Source organism: Anomaloglossus baeobatrachus, chromosome 8 (genome assembly GCF_048569485.1).
Source record: "Anomaloglossus baeobatrachus isolate aAnoBae1 chromosome 8, aAnoBae1.hap1, whole genome shotgun sequence".
Taxonomy (NCBI): domain Eukaryota; kingdom Metazoa; phylum Chordata; class Amphibia; order Anura; family Aromobatidae; genus Anomaloglossus; species Anomaloglossus baeobatrachus.
Window position 1 is genome coordinate 55,571,842 of NC_134360.1, and position 12,009 is coordinate 55,583,850.

Sequence of the window (12,009 nt, forward strand, 5' to 3'; positions counted from 1 at the left end):
TCATTGGTTTCATATCATAGCATTTCTGTATGCAAGGTGTCGATTCGTATTGAATTGATGATGCCCTACAACTTTGTAATTCACTTTTTTTCTCTATCTCGTTCCGTTTCAAGATAAAAATGCTTAGGCGGGCTTTGCACGTTGCGACATCGGTAACAATGTGTTACCGATGCTGCAGCGATAGTCCCGCCCCCGTCGCACGGGCGATATCTAGTGAAAGCTGCCGTAGCGATTATTATCGCTACGGCAGCTTTACACGCACATACCTGCCGTGCATCGTCCCTCTGGCCGACGACCCGCCTCCTTCCTTAGGGGGCGGGTCGTGCGGCGTCACAGTGACGTCACACGGCAGGCGGCCAATTGAAGCGGAGGGGCGGAGATGAGCAGGATGTAAACATCCCGCCCACCTCCGTCCTTCTCATTGCAGCCGGCGGCAGGTAAGGTGAAGTTCCTCGCTCCTGCGGCTTTACACACAGCGATGTGTGCTGCCGCAGGAACGAGGAACAACATCGTACCTGTCGCACCATCGGCATTATGGAAATGTCGGAGGCTGCAGCGATGATATGATAACGACGCTTTTGCGCTCTTTCATCGTATCAAAAAGGTTTTACACGTTGCGATATCGACTGCGACGCCGGATGTGCGTCACTTTCGATTTGACCCCATCGACATCGCACGTGCAATGTCGCAACGTGCAAAGCCGCCCTTACTCCGTTGTTTTCCACCAAGTGGCGCTATAGGTGGTTTCATTGCGTACCGCATGGCTACTTTACTATACCTAGACACCACTTCTATGCCTATAGCTGCCACCGTTCTCAAGTTAACGGGTGGATATGGGTGGACACACTGTATGTATGTGTATATATATATATATATATATACTGTATATAATTATACACACACACGTCGGGGCTGAGCGTCAGCATCACCTTTCTTGACGTCGGGCGCAGACTCCACCTGGATCACCGCCGCCATCAGGGTTCATTCCTTGCCGGGATCCGATCGACCCTGTTTAGGAAGTTTGGTGCGGTAATGTTCATAACACAAAGCAGCGATCTTATCTGCGTCGGCCGACCTGTAACCATTGAAACAATCCCATCATAAGCCACGAGCAACGGAGCCTAACCTGGGCAAAGGACCCATGGGGGAAGAGGGAGCACATCATGACCCGCAAGGAATGATGGCGCCTTGCTTGCTGCATGCCCTGCAATTCACAGAGCGATCACAACATTTGACTGAATTAAAGGGATTATTCGTTGCCGCTCACTACACAGGTATATGTAGCCATGACGATGATGCTCACCTCCCGCTGCAAAGGTTTCCAAGATATGGACAATCCCTTTAATTCAGGTGAATGTCACGTGATCAAAGCCCAAGTTTCTAATGAAAGCCCATAGATAAAGTGCATCATTCTGGCCATAAAGATGGTAATTTCCGTCCCAATACTCTGTGGAAAATGGCAACAATTACTACAAATATTAATAGTAACACTTCCATTAAGAAATAATGGCTGCTTGGTTGTCATGGAGACTATAAGAGAGTCCTGGGCATCAATGAGCACGCTCCCCTCTGTTTACCCCGCCATTGGTAATGACGTCACCACACGCGACGATGATCACGGAGGCCAGGAAAGCGCTAGCGGCGGCTGCAGACCGTCCACCCGGCGTCTCCGCACACACAAGGCTCCGCGGCTTCTTCCCGTCTATTCAGCATTTGGTTTCACCTCAGACTTAGCGCCAGAACGGCAACGTAGACGTCACGCGTGAGGGATTCTAGGAGATGTAGTCTCCTCCCGTTGGTGCACAAGCACAGATGGTACTTGCAGGACTACAATACCCATAATCCCTGGCACAGTGAACAAGATGAGACAGCTGGAGGAAACAATCACTAGTGGTTACCGCTCCTCACACTGGGAATACACTTGTGACGCCCTGGACTAGCCAGGTAGTAACAGGTAGACCCCCGCACTACGCCTGTCCCCCAAACCCTAGTCACCTCTCTCAGTACTTGATGAACACACCAGGGGGCGGAGCCAGGCGGTTGGCCACGCCCAGGAGTTCAGAGGGCCTTAGGCTATGTGCGCACTAGAAATGTGAAGTTTCTCAAGAAAATTTCTTGAGAAACTTCTGGGGGTGAAAGATTTCCGGACCTGCGGAAAAATCCGCGGGAAAAACGCATGCGGATTTGCCGCGGATTTGCCGTGGATTTACCGCGGATTTACCGCAGGTTTGTCCCTGCAATAAATAATAAAGATAATCGATAGACAGATAATGGATAGAGGGATAGATGAATAGATGAATAGATGAATAGATAGATAGAGGGATAGATAGATAGATGAATAGATGAATAGATAGATAGATAGAGGGATAGATGGATAGATAGAGGGATAGATGGATAGATGGATAGATAGATAGATAGAGGGATAGATAGAGGGATAGATAGAGGGATAGATAGATAGATAGATAGATAGATAGATAGATGAGAAAAACCTATATAATGTTCCACCTCCCTGCATTTTCTAAGCTGGCACCCTTTAGTGACTTTCATGTGGCACTAAAGGGTGCTTAGCCTTGTATTTAGCCATAAAATAAATAAATAATTTAAAAAAAACGACGTGAGGTCCCCCCATTTTTTGTAGCCAGCTAGGGTAAAGCAGACGGCTGCAGCCTGCAGACTACAGCTGGCAGCTTTACCTTGGCTGATAATCCAAAACAGTGGGCACCCCACGCTGTTATTTTAAATTATATAAATAATTTAAAACAAAAAACGTGCGGTCCCCCCCATATTGGATCACCAGCCAAGGTAAAGCGGACAGCTGGCGTCTGATATTCTCAGACTAGGGAGGTCCACTGTTATTGGACACGCCCCAGCCTAAAAATAGCAGGCCGCAGCCGCCCCAGAAGTGGCGCATCCATTAGACGTGCCAATCCTGGCGCTTCGCCCTAACTCATCCCGTTGCCCTGGTGCGTTGGCAAACGAGGTAATATATGGGGTTGATGCCAGATGTGTAATGTCACCTGGCATCAAGCCCTGGGGTTGGTGAGGTCAGGCGTTTATCAGATACCCGACATCACCAACCCAGTCAGTAATAATTAAACAATAGACAACAAAAAAAGTTTTATTTGAAAAAACACTCCCCAAATAGCCTCTTTAACCAATTTATTGAAAAGAACAATCAATCCACGTCCGGCGTAATCCAATAAGGGTGGGGGGGGTCCCACGGCGATCCATACCATAGTCACTGTCCCAGTCAATGAAGAACAGAATGTTCCCCATTGGCTGGGAGAGCAATGCAGTGACCTGAGCTAACATCAATAGGTCAGCCCAGGTCACTGCAGGGGATGCCGAGCGCTGCCATCAGGAGCATAGATGAGATCATTACCTGCTGTGATCATCTCCTGTACTGCTGACGTCACCGCTGTCACTGACTCTCACGTTGTCAGAAGTATCGCGAGAGCCCGTGACGTCACCGCTAGTGACAGTCTCGGGCCGCCCGCGAGACGGGCATAGACAGCAGTGACCGCGGTGACGTCAGGAGGCAGGAGATCGTCACAGCAGGTAATGATCTCACCTCCTGACAGCAGCGATCGTCATCCCCGCGGCTGCCAGCACTGCTGTGTGTCAGTGTGTGCCCGCAGTATCGGCAGCTTGTCACCCGGCAGCGCAGGCAGACACTGGCACAGGCAGACACTGACACTGCACTGCTGTGTGTCAGTGTCTGCCTGCGCTGTCGGGTGACAAGCTGCTGATACTGCGGGCACACACTGACACACAGCAGTGCAGGCAGCCGCGAGGCTGGAGCGGGACACAGACTGCACGGGCACCTGGAGGTCACACGGAAGTGCTTCTGTGCGGCGTCCAGGGAGTGTGACGTCTGTGTTTACTCTCTCCGCTTCCTCTTCCTGGCATAATGACATCACTTCCTGCAAAACCGCAGGGAGCGATGAGCATTACCGCAGGTAAATCGCGGCTATACCGGGGGTATACCGCACATCATTTGCTACCTGCGGTATACCCCCGGAATTTCGCGATTACATTACAGTGAATGGAGCGAAATTCCGGGGGTATTCCGCAGGTACCTGCGGAAAATAATGGACATGCACATTTTCTCAAGAAAGTTTCTCGAGAAAATTTTCTCAAGAAATTTTCTTGAAAAAAATCCGCACAGTGCGCACAGCTATTTTTTTTTCTCATAGGATGTGCTGGGAAATGTCTGCACAAAGATTGCAGACATTTCTCAAGAAATTTCCGCAGCAAATCCGCGGGTAAATCCGCGGGTAAAACGGCCTAGTGCGCACATAGCCTTAGGCAGGAAACACAAGCAGATGAGTTTTAGTGTTGAGTGTACCGCCCCGCGGGCTCGTTTGCGACCGCCGAGCCGCTCGGATCCGTGCTCGTACGGTGGGTGGTGGCTCGAGCCTCTCACGGATCCGGGGGTCACGTCGCTCTGCAAGGGAGTTGGCGCTACACGCATGGACTTGACGGGGAGTTCCACGACCGGGGCCGCGGCGGTTTGGTTTGGGATGTAAGTTCGTGACGCCACCCACGGGTTGTGGTGAATGGATGGACACCACCGCTGCCATTAACTGGGCCTTCTGGGGACGGTGTTCCGCAGCTTGGTGTTGACCCCTCCGTGGGTAGGGGCGATGGTCACGGGGGCCCGAGGGAGGTACTGAGGCAGGGGAGCGGGTACGTGCTGGGTGCTGATGCTGTGCGGCGCGGTGCGCAGCCAAAAGGCACTGGTGTACTCACTATGACACAATACACTGGAGTCTCTGGTAAACCAAATGGGATGATGAACGGGGCCCGCAGCCGGCTGCAGCTTCTTCCAGAATAGGTTGGTGGTTTCCGCCTTTCTCCTGCACCTCCTTGTATGAATGTTTTGACTCCTATGCCTAAGCAACGGTAGTCCGCCTCCCGACTTGCATATGCCGTAGGAGACCGTTTGCGCGCAGACGCTGGCCCTTTGGGTCTCTATGCCTTGGCGGTGGCTTTACCCTGTATGGTTGGGCTGTTGTCTTCTAACGGGTCTTATGTGGGAAAGGTCCTTAAGTCCAGTCCTCAATCAGTTGATTTGACTCAGCCCTGTCGGTTCAGGGCTTTGTACTGGGTCTGAGTACCCCTCCTGGTGCTCCGGTTTCTAATCGGTTCCCCGGTTCGGTACCGGCGGGCCACCGCCCGACCTCAGTTCCTACGGTTCCACCGGCTGTAATCCCAACTCCTGCAGGCAGCCACCACCGTCTGCCTCCTTGCCAAAGGTGACTGGGCTCCGACCCAGCCACCGGAGTAGTCTGTTGGCAGGCCTGGACACAGGTCTGCCCTTGAACTTGACTTCTCTCTACTCTGCACTACAACTTGTGTGTTTGTTTTCCCGCCTCAAGGCCTGTGAACTCCTCGGTGGGCAGAGCCAACTGCCTGGCTCCACCCCCCTGGTGTGGACATCAAACCTGGAGGGTGGTGACAAGGGTTTCTAGGTTGGCTGCTGTCACCTAATCGGGGAGGGAGGGTGTGTGTGTGTGTGACTACCTGGGACAACCTGACTAGTCCAGGGTGTCACATTGAGCAGTGGAGGAGGTCAGGCCTGTGGGACAGGCCTGTGACAGATTGACAGGTGCTGGGGTTGGAGCCCGGGCACCTTTGGCTAGGAGGCAAACGGTGGTCTTAGCCTGCAGGAGTCGGGAAGACGGCTCAGTGGAACCGTGGTGGACCGGGACAGGGTAGTGGCCCGCCGGTACCGACCCGGGGAACCGACTCGGAAACCGGAGCACACAGGGGGGTACTTAGACCCTGAAACGAGGTCTAGAATCCACTGGACTGAGTTAATTAACTGATTGCGGTCTGGACTATAGGTCCTTTCCCACCCAAGTCCCGACTGAAGACAACAGCCCACCGAGGGGGATAGAAAGCCACCGCACAGGCAGAGAGATCCCACGGGCCAGCGTGTGCGGGCAAAAGGGCTCTCCCGACATTCACAAAGCCGGGGAGCGGACTCCCTTCGCTGAAGCGCAGGCAGTCCACAGATACACAACACTGTGCAGGAGAAAGGCCAAGACCACCGAACTGGGTGGGGGACCAGACGCAGCGGGCTGCGGGCACCGACCACCATCAACTTGGTTTACCAGAGACTTGTGTGTGTCAATAACCGTGAGTACAACAGTGCCATCCGGCCGCGTACCGCCCTGCACCACCCAGCTATCCCCAACGGGTCCCGGGGCCATCACCCCTACCCACGGAGGGGTTAACATCTTGCTGCACCACCATCTCCCCCGGGTGCCCAGTAATCGCAGCGGTGGTGTCCAACTTCACCACGACCCGTGGGCGTCACGAACTCAAGCACGGCTCCGGCCGTGCACCTACCTAACCCCCACCAAAAGCGCCAGCACCTCCTTTCAGAGTGAAGTGACCACGGGTCCGGAGGCGCTCGAGCCACCCACCAACGAGCCCGGAACCGAGCGGCTCGGCTGCAGCCGAGCACAGGGCGGTACACATCGACCCTTCTGGAGTCACGAACAGGATACTTGCCTATTCACTTATCTAGTGAAGTACGTCTTGAAGTGAAGTCAGCGGTGATCCGTTCCTGCCATCTTTTGGCACGAAGATTCCCGCCGGAGTCGTCTTCTCCGCAGAAAGGGCGCAAAAAACTGAAGCCCCGCCCCCTGGGAATGCGCCTGTGCAGCAAAGGGAGAGGTGAAAAGCGAAACTGATCGGCCGAAGAAGGGAGTGCCGCGAAAAGACCAAGGGGGAGCGGGTGAAGATCAGCGCCATGTACAGTAATTAACGCTGTGGAGTGCAGGGACGCTAGGACTCTGCAGAAACCCGTTCCTGGACACCAAAGCGGCAGGATGTGTCGGAAGATCCAGGCCGAAGCCCACTTCATGCTGGCGAAGTGGGCGTCGGAGATGAAGGGTCTGGCTGCAGCTGTCCGGGCGCGCGAAGTGGAAATGATCTCGGAGGAGTGGGTAAGCAGTGACCCACGCCCCTATGTTCCCCAGGAACCGGCCATCTTGGCTGAGGGACCCGACCTGCTCCTGCCCGCCACACCGTCTCCCTCGTCGCCCGTGTCCGCAGCCACCGCCCCGACCGGAGCCCGTACCATCTACGGGGGAGGACCCAGCTACTGGGCCCTCAGGCCTTACCGTCACCATCGCTCCAGCACCGCTGATGACATCTCACCCAGCCCCGAGCATGGCCGCGACAGGGATGACGACGGCCCGGGCAGTCCGCCCGGCCGCGACGGAGATGACGACGGCCCCGGCAGTCCGCCCGGCCGCGACGGAGGCAGCACCCGACTGGAAGTCTACCCCGGCCACGGTGCTCTCCACTCCCAAGTACCCCATCCCGGCTGTGGAGCTGCAGAGAGGCGGAGCAGGCCACTGATCGGTAGGGCCCACGGCAGTATGAGAGGCTGGTTTAACCAAAAGAACACTTAGGTCCATTTCAAAAATATATTTCTTTAGACTGGATCCTCAATTAAGCATATACAACCTATAACTGACCCATTATCCCACATTTTTCATATGTATAATTCTCTATGATAATAAATTATTCTAAGTAGAATTGCTTATCAATAATTTTTATTTAGTTCAAAAATTAAACGTCACACAGTGCACAGAGGTGAAAAAGTAGCTAAAAATTCTTTAAAAATACAGTCAGAGGATATTTACAAAACAGGGTAGCATGATCCACACATCTCATAGATATCACTGGTTCATATTGTAGGTGAGAACATTTCCTTCAAATATAGGTATATAGAAAGTGCCTAATACAGTGCAATGTCCGCATAACTCTCAGCATATATCAATCAAAATTGCATATAAATATATATATAAAGTGCTTAGTGCAGAGCAGCATGGATTGTAAACATTTACACATAGTCCTGTGTTGCCGCAGTCAGCAGCACAGGAAAGAACATTATCAAGCTCACCACTGAACCTTGTTCCAGGGGTAGAACAATTAATACTTAGTGAAAACCCACCAATGTGGGGATGGGAGTTATGTGGATCACGTCACCCTGCACCTCGACGCGTTTCGACTAGAGCTTCGTCCTGGAGGTGCAGGTATGGCGCAAGCGGCATCCTTATATACATACTTATTATTATCGCCATGTAACACCTGTATCGTTGGCGCACACGTCCCATCCGCCTCCCCGTTCGCCGTCGCGCCCGGCGTCCGGAAATCGCCACTGCGCATGCGCACAGTAATTCGATCTCATTGGACGCCGGGCGTAACATGGAAGGAGGAGGTCAGGTGACACGCGCGCGCACATACAGTGCTTTAACATTCCTCCATCTTACATTAGGGCAAGTAAAAGGGCAGAGATAGAGTCCAGCCACAGCGATTAGATTTAATCGCTTCATATTGTATATTAGTATATTATTCATAGTGTGTATAGGGCATAGTCCTTCATTCTTATTTTGTTTTATATACGTAATTATAACGTGGCTGAAGTCCATCTCCGCCCCCTAAGGGTGCATACATGTATTGCATTTTCCCTGTAATATTGAGCATTATATTCATCCATATGGATCCATTCTGTATTCTTTTTTGGTTCTTTTTAAATGGGTTGTCACTCATAACGAAGAAGGATGTCTTGCCACCATAATCCTGTTAATAATACATAATCATAACAAACATAAATTTAAAAACACAGTTAAAATAGAAAATAGAGAAACAGGCTGCATATCACCACCCCATGTTGCTATAGTGTCATAGAAATGGTTTGAAGCTAATAGCGTCATTTAATCCATTTGGTTTAGTAGTATTTAGCACTGTTATCCAACGTGCCTCCTTTTGGGCTAGATTTTTCTTTATATCACCCCCTCTGGCTCCCAATTGTACCCTATCTATGCCTCTAAATTTCAGCAATCTCCAATTATATTGATGCTTATCTCTAAAATGTCTTGGGATGTTTTTTAATTTTTCAATGTCCTCTGGTTTCTTTGCTTTGGCTGCATTTTTGATATCTCGAATGTGTTCCATGACACGAACTCTAAATTCTCGGGACGTCAATCCCACATAAATTAAACCACAGGGGCAGTATGCCCAATATATCACCCCAGTCGTGCGACAGTTGATATGGTGCACTATGGTGTATGTGGTTGAGTGGGTTGAGTCATGGAACACCTGAGATCTCTCTACTTGGGTACATGCACCACAGTCTCCACAGGGGTATGTACCCCATCTAGGCTTTGTATTGAGGCCCCACAGATTTTTTTGTGGGGGAATGTAGTGACTTCTCACAACCATATCTTTGATTGTTTTGGCTCTTTTGGATGTGACCGCTGCTTTTGATGTTAAGATTGGGGCTAGGTCATTATCCGTGAGTAATATGGGCCAATATTTATTTAATATGTCACACATCTCTCTCCATTGGGCATGGTATGGAGTTATAAATCTCACCTTTTGATCTGCCTGCTCTTTCTTGGTTGATTTTAGAAGCTCCATACGTGATGTCTCTTTCGCTCTTTTGTATCCTCTTTCAATATCCTGATTCCTGTATTGGCGAAAGTGAAATCGTTTTTTTAGATCATGAGCTTGTGCCTCAAAGAGGATGTCACTTGAGCAGATGCGTCGTGCCCTTAGGAACTGACCTGTAGGGATCCCTCTAATTGTCTGTGTTGGGTGAGAAGATTTCGCGCTTAGTAATGAGTTAACAGCTGTCTTTTTTCGGTATATGTCCGTCTTCAGACATCCATCTCGTTCCTTGAATATCTTGATGTCCAAAAAGTCAATATTTTCTTGACTGTAAGTATAAGTAAGTCTGATGTTATGATCATTCTTATTTAGTTGATCCATAAACTGATTCAGCCGGTGAGTCTCCCCTTCCCAAATCAAAAAAATGTCATCTATGTAGCGCAGCCATAAATGGACTGCGCCACATGATTCAGATGGAAATTGTATGGACCGCTCCCACCATCCAAGAAAGAGGTTCGCGTAAGAGGGCGCACAAGACGCCCCCATCGCGGTCCCCCTCTCCTGGAGGTAGTAGCGGTCCTTAAATAAAAAATAATTGTGTGTTAGAATGAATTCCAACAGTTGTATTAGGAGACTCACCAGCTGATCATCTAAATTGGACATTTTTAAAAAATATTCTACCGCAGTGATCCCATCTTTGTGTGCAATTGAGGTGTATAATGATTGCACATCAGCTGTTACCATCATCATGTTTGTCTCTAAAGTGATATCTTGAATTCCATTAAGGAATTCTGTCGAATCTCGAATGTAAGATGGCAGTGTGGTCACTATAGATTTTAAATAGTGATCCAGAAATTTGCATACTGGTTCGCAAAGGCCTTCATTTCCGGATACAATTGGCCTGCCAGGTGGTTGTAATGGGTCCTTATGTATTTTGGGCACAAAGTATATTGTAGGTACCCTTGGAAAATCTAATATGAGCCCCTCGAGAACAGATTTGGGAATTATACCCTTCTCGAAGGCATCATATAGAATTTTTTCCAATTCATTCCTGAATCTATGTGTGGGATTCCCTTCCAATCTCTTATAACACTGCTTGTCATTTAGCTGTTTCATAGCCTCATGTTCATAGGCCTCTGTGGACCAGATCACCACGTTTCCACCCTTGTCAGCCTGCTTAATTACTATATCTTTCATAGATTTTAATTCATTTAATGCATGTCTCTGTTGTTTGTTAAGATTGTCATGTGTACGTTTCACAGGTAGATTTTTAAATTCCTGGATGACCATTTTGACAAACATCTCTATTGTTGAGCAGGCTGACAGGGGTGGGAAGGCGGTTGATCTCTTTTTGATATGTAAGGGAAAATCATCACTATTACCCCCTTCCTGTTCCTTTAATAAGGACTCCAGGATGTGTAATGCCTCTCTCTCTTCTTTGGAGAAGTCATCTGGGATCCCCGTATCTCTCCTAGCAAAAAACTTCTTTAAAAGTAACTTTCTCCCAAATAATTGGATATCCTTGATTCCAGTGAACAGGTCAAAGCTTGCCACTGGAGAGAAGGACAGTCCCAGTTCAAGGACCTCTAAGAGAGGCTGGTTGTAGCCGGTGCCGGGGGCACCCAAGTGGGCCTGGCTCCTGAGCAGGAGAGCGGATGTGCATGCCCGCGTTTATAAGAGGTAGGTAGCCGTTCCCGTCTACCATGTTCCCGTCCCCGTTGGTACTTTGTTGACGTCCCATTGTTTTACCCCGATTTAAATAAAGACAAGGCCGAGAACTTGCACTTTTGGGCTTTGTAAATAGCCCCTTGAACCACCCTATCACATCTACAGTCTCCGGAGAGGCTGGTTGGAGGAAGGGCCTGCGGCAGAGTAGGCCGGGGTCCCGTCACCATGGCAACCGGTGACTATCCTCCGGGGCCAGGGGTCCCCCGGACGTGGGGCCTCAGAGAGACTGCCGGGTATGGAACTTTGTACCCGGCCCGTTGTGGGCAATACCCGGACCTGAACCCGATTCCTGGACTGGGGAAAAGGGGTGCTGACCTGTTCTTAGAGGCAGCATCAAGGTGTAGGTTTGCTTGGGTGGGCAAATGAAAGGACCCGGTCCCATCCCGTTCCCGTGTAATAAAAATGTTTTTATATGTTTGCAACGTTAAAGCAAAATGCTTCCCGTAAGGGACGATTCTTAAGTCTGCTTAAAAATGTAAAAAGTTATTATGTTTGTACATGTTTTCCTTTTTATCTTTTTCAGTTCAAAAATAAACCAGGGGTGGTCGGACAGCCCGCGGATGGTCTGTATTAAACCAAGGGGGAATGTGACGCCCTGGACTAGCCAGGTAGTCACAGGTAGGCCCTTGCATAACACCTGTCCCCTAATAAGGTAACATCAGCCAACCTTAAAACCCTAGTCACCTCCCTCAGGGTTTGATGGACACACCAGGGGGCGTGCCCAGGCGGTTGGACACGCCCACCGAGGAGTTCACAGGTCCTGAGGCAGGAAAAACAAACAGTTGAGCTTTGACAGTGAAGTGGTGAAGTTCAAGTGCAGAAGCAGACCTGTGCCCGGGTCTGCCGCAGTCTAACACCAGGTGTCTG

General features: G+C 50.2%; 1 long non-coding RNA gene across 1 annotated transcript; it reads right to left on the bottom strand.

Moving 5' to 3' along the window:
• Positions 1-8,211: 8,211 nt before the first annotated feature.
• On the bottom strand, positions 8,212-9,736 carry LOC142249183 (uncharacterized). The gene is made up of 3 exons (XR_012725004.1): positions 9,591-9,736; positions 9,400-9,493; positions 8,212-8,604 (listed from the first exon to the last, which is right to left on the bottom strand). It is a non-coding gene; the product is annotated as an uncharacterized LOC142249183 (long non-coding RNA).
• Positions 9,737-12,009: the final 2,273 nt, after the last annotated feature.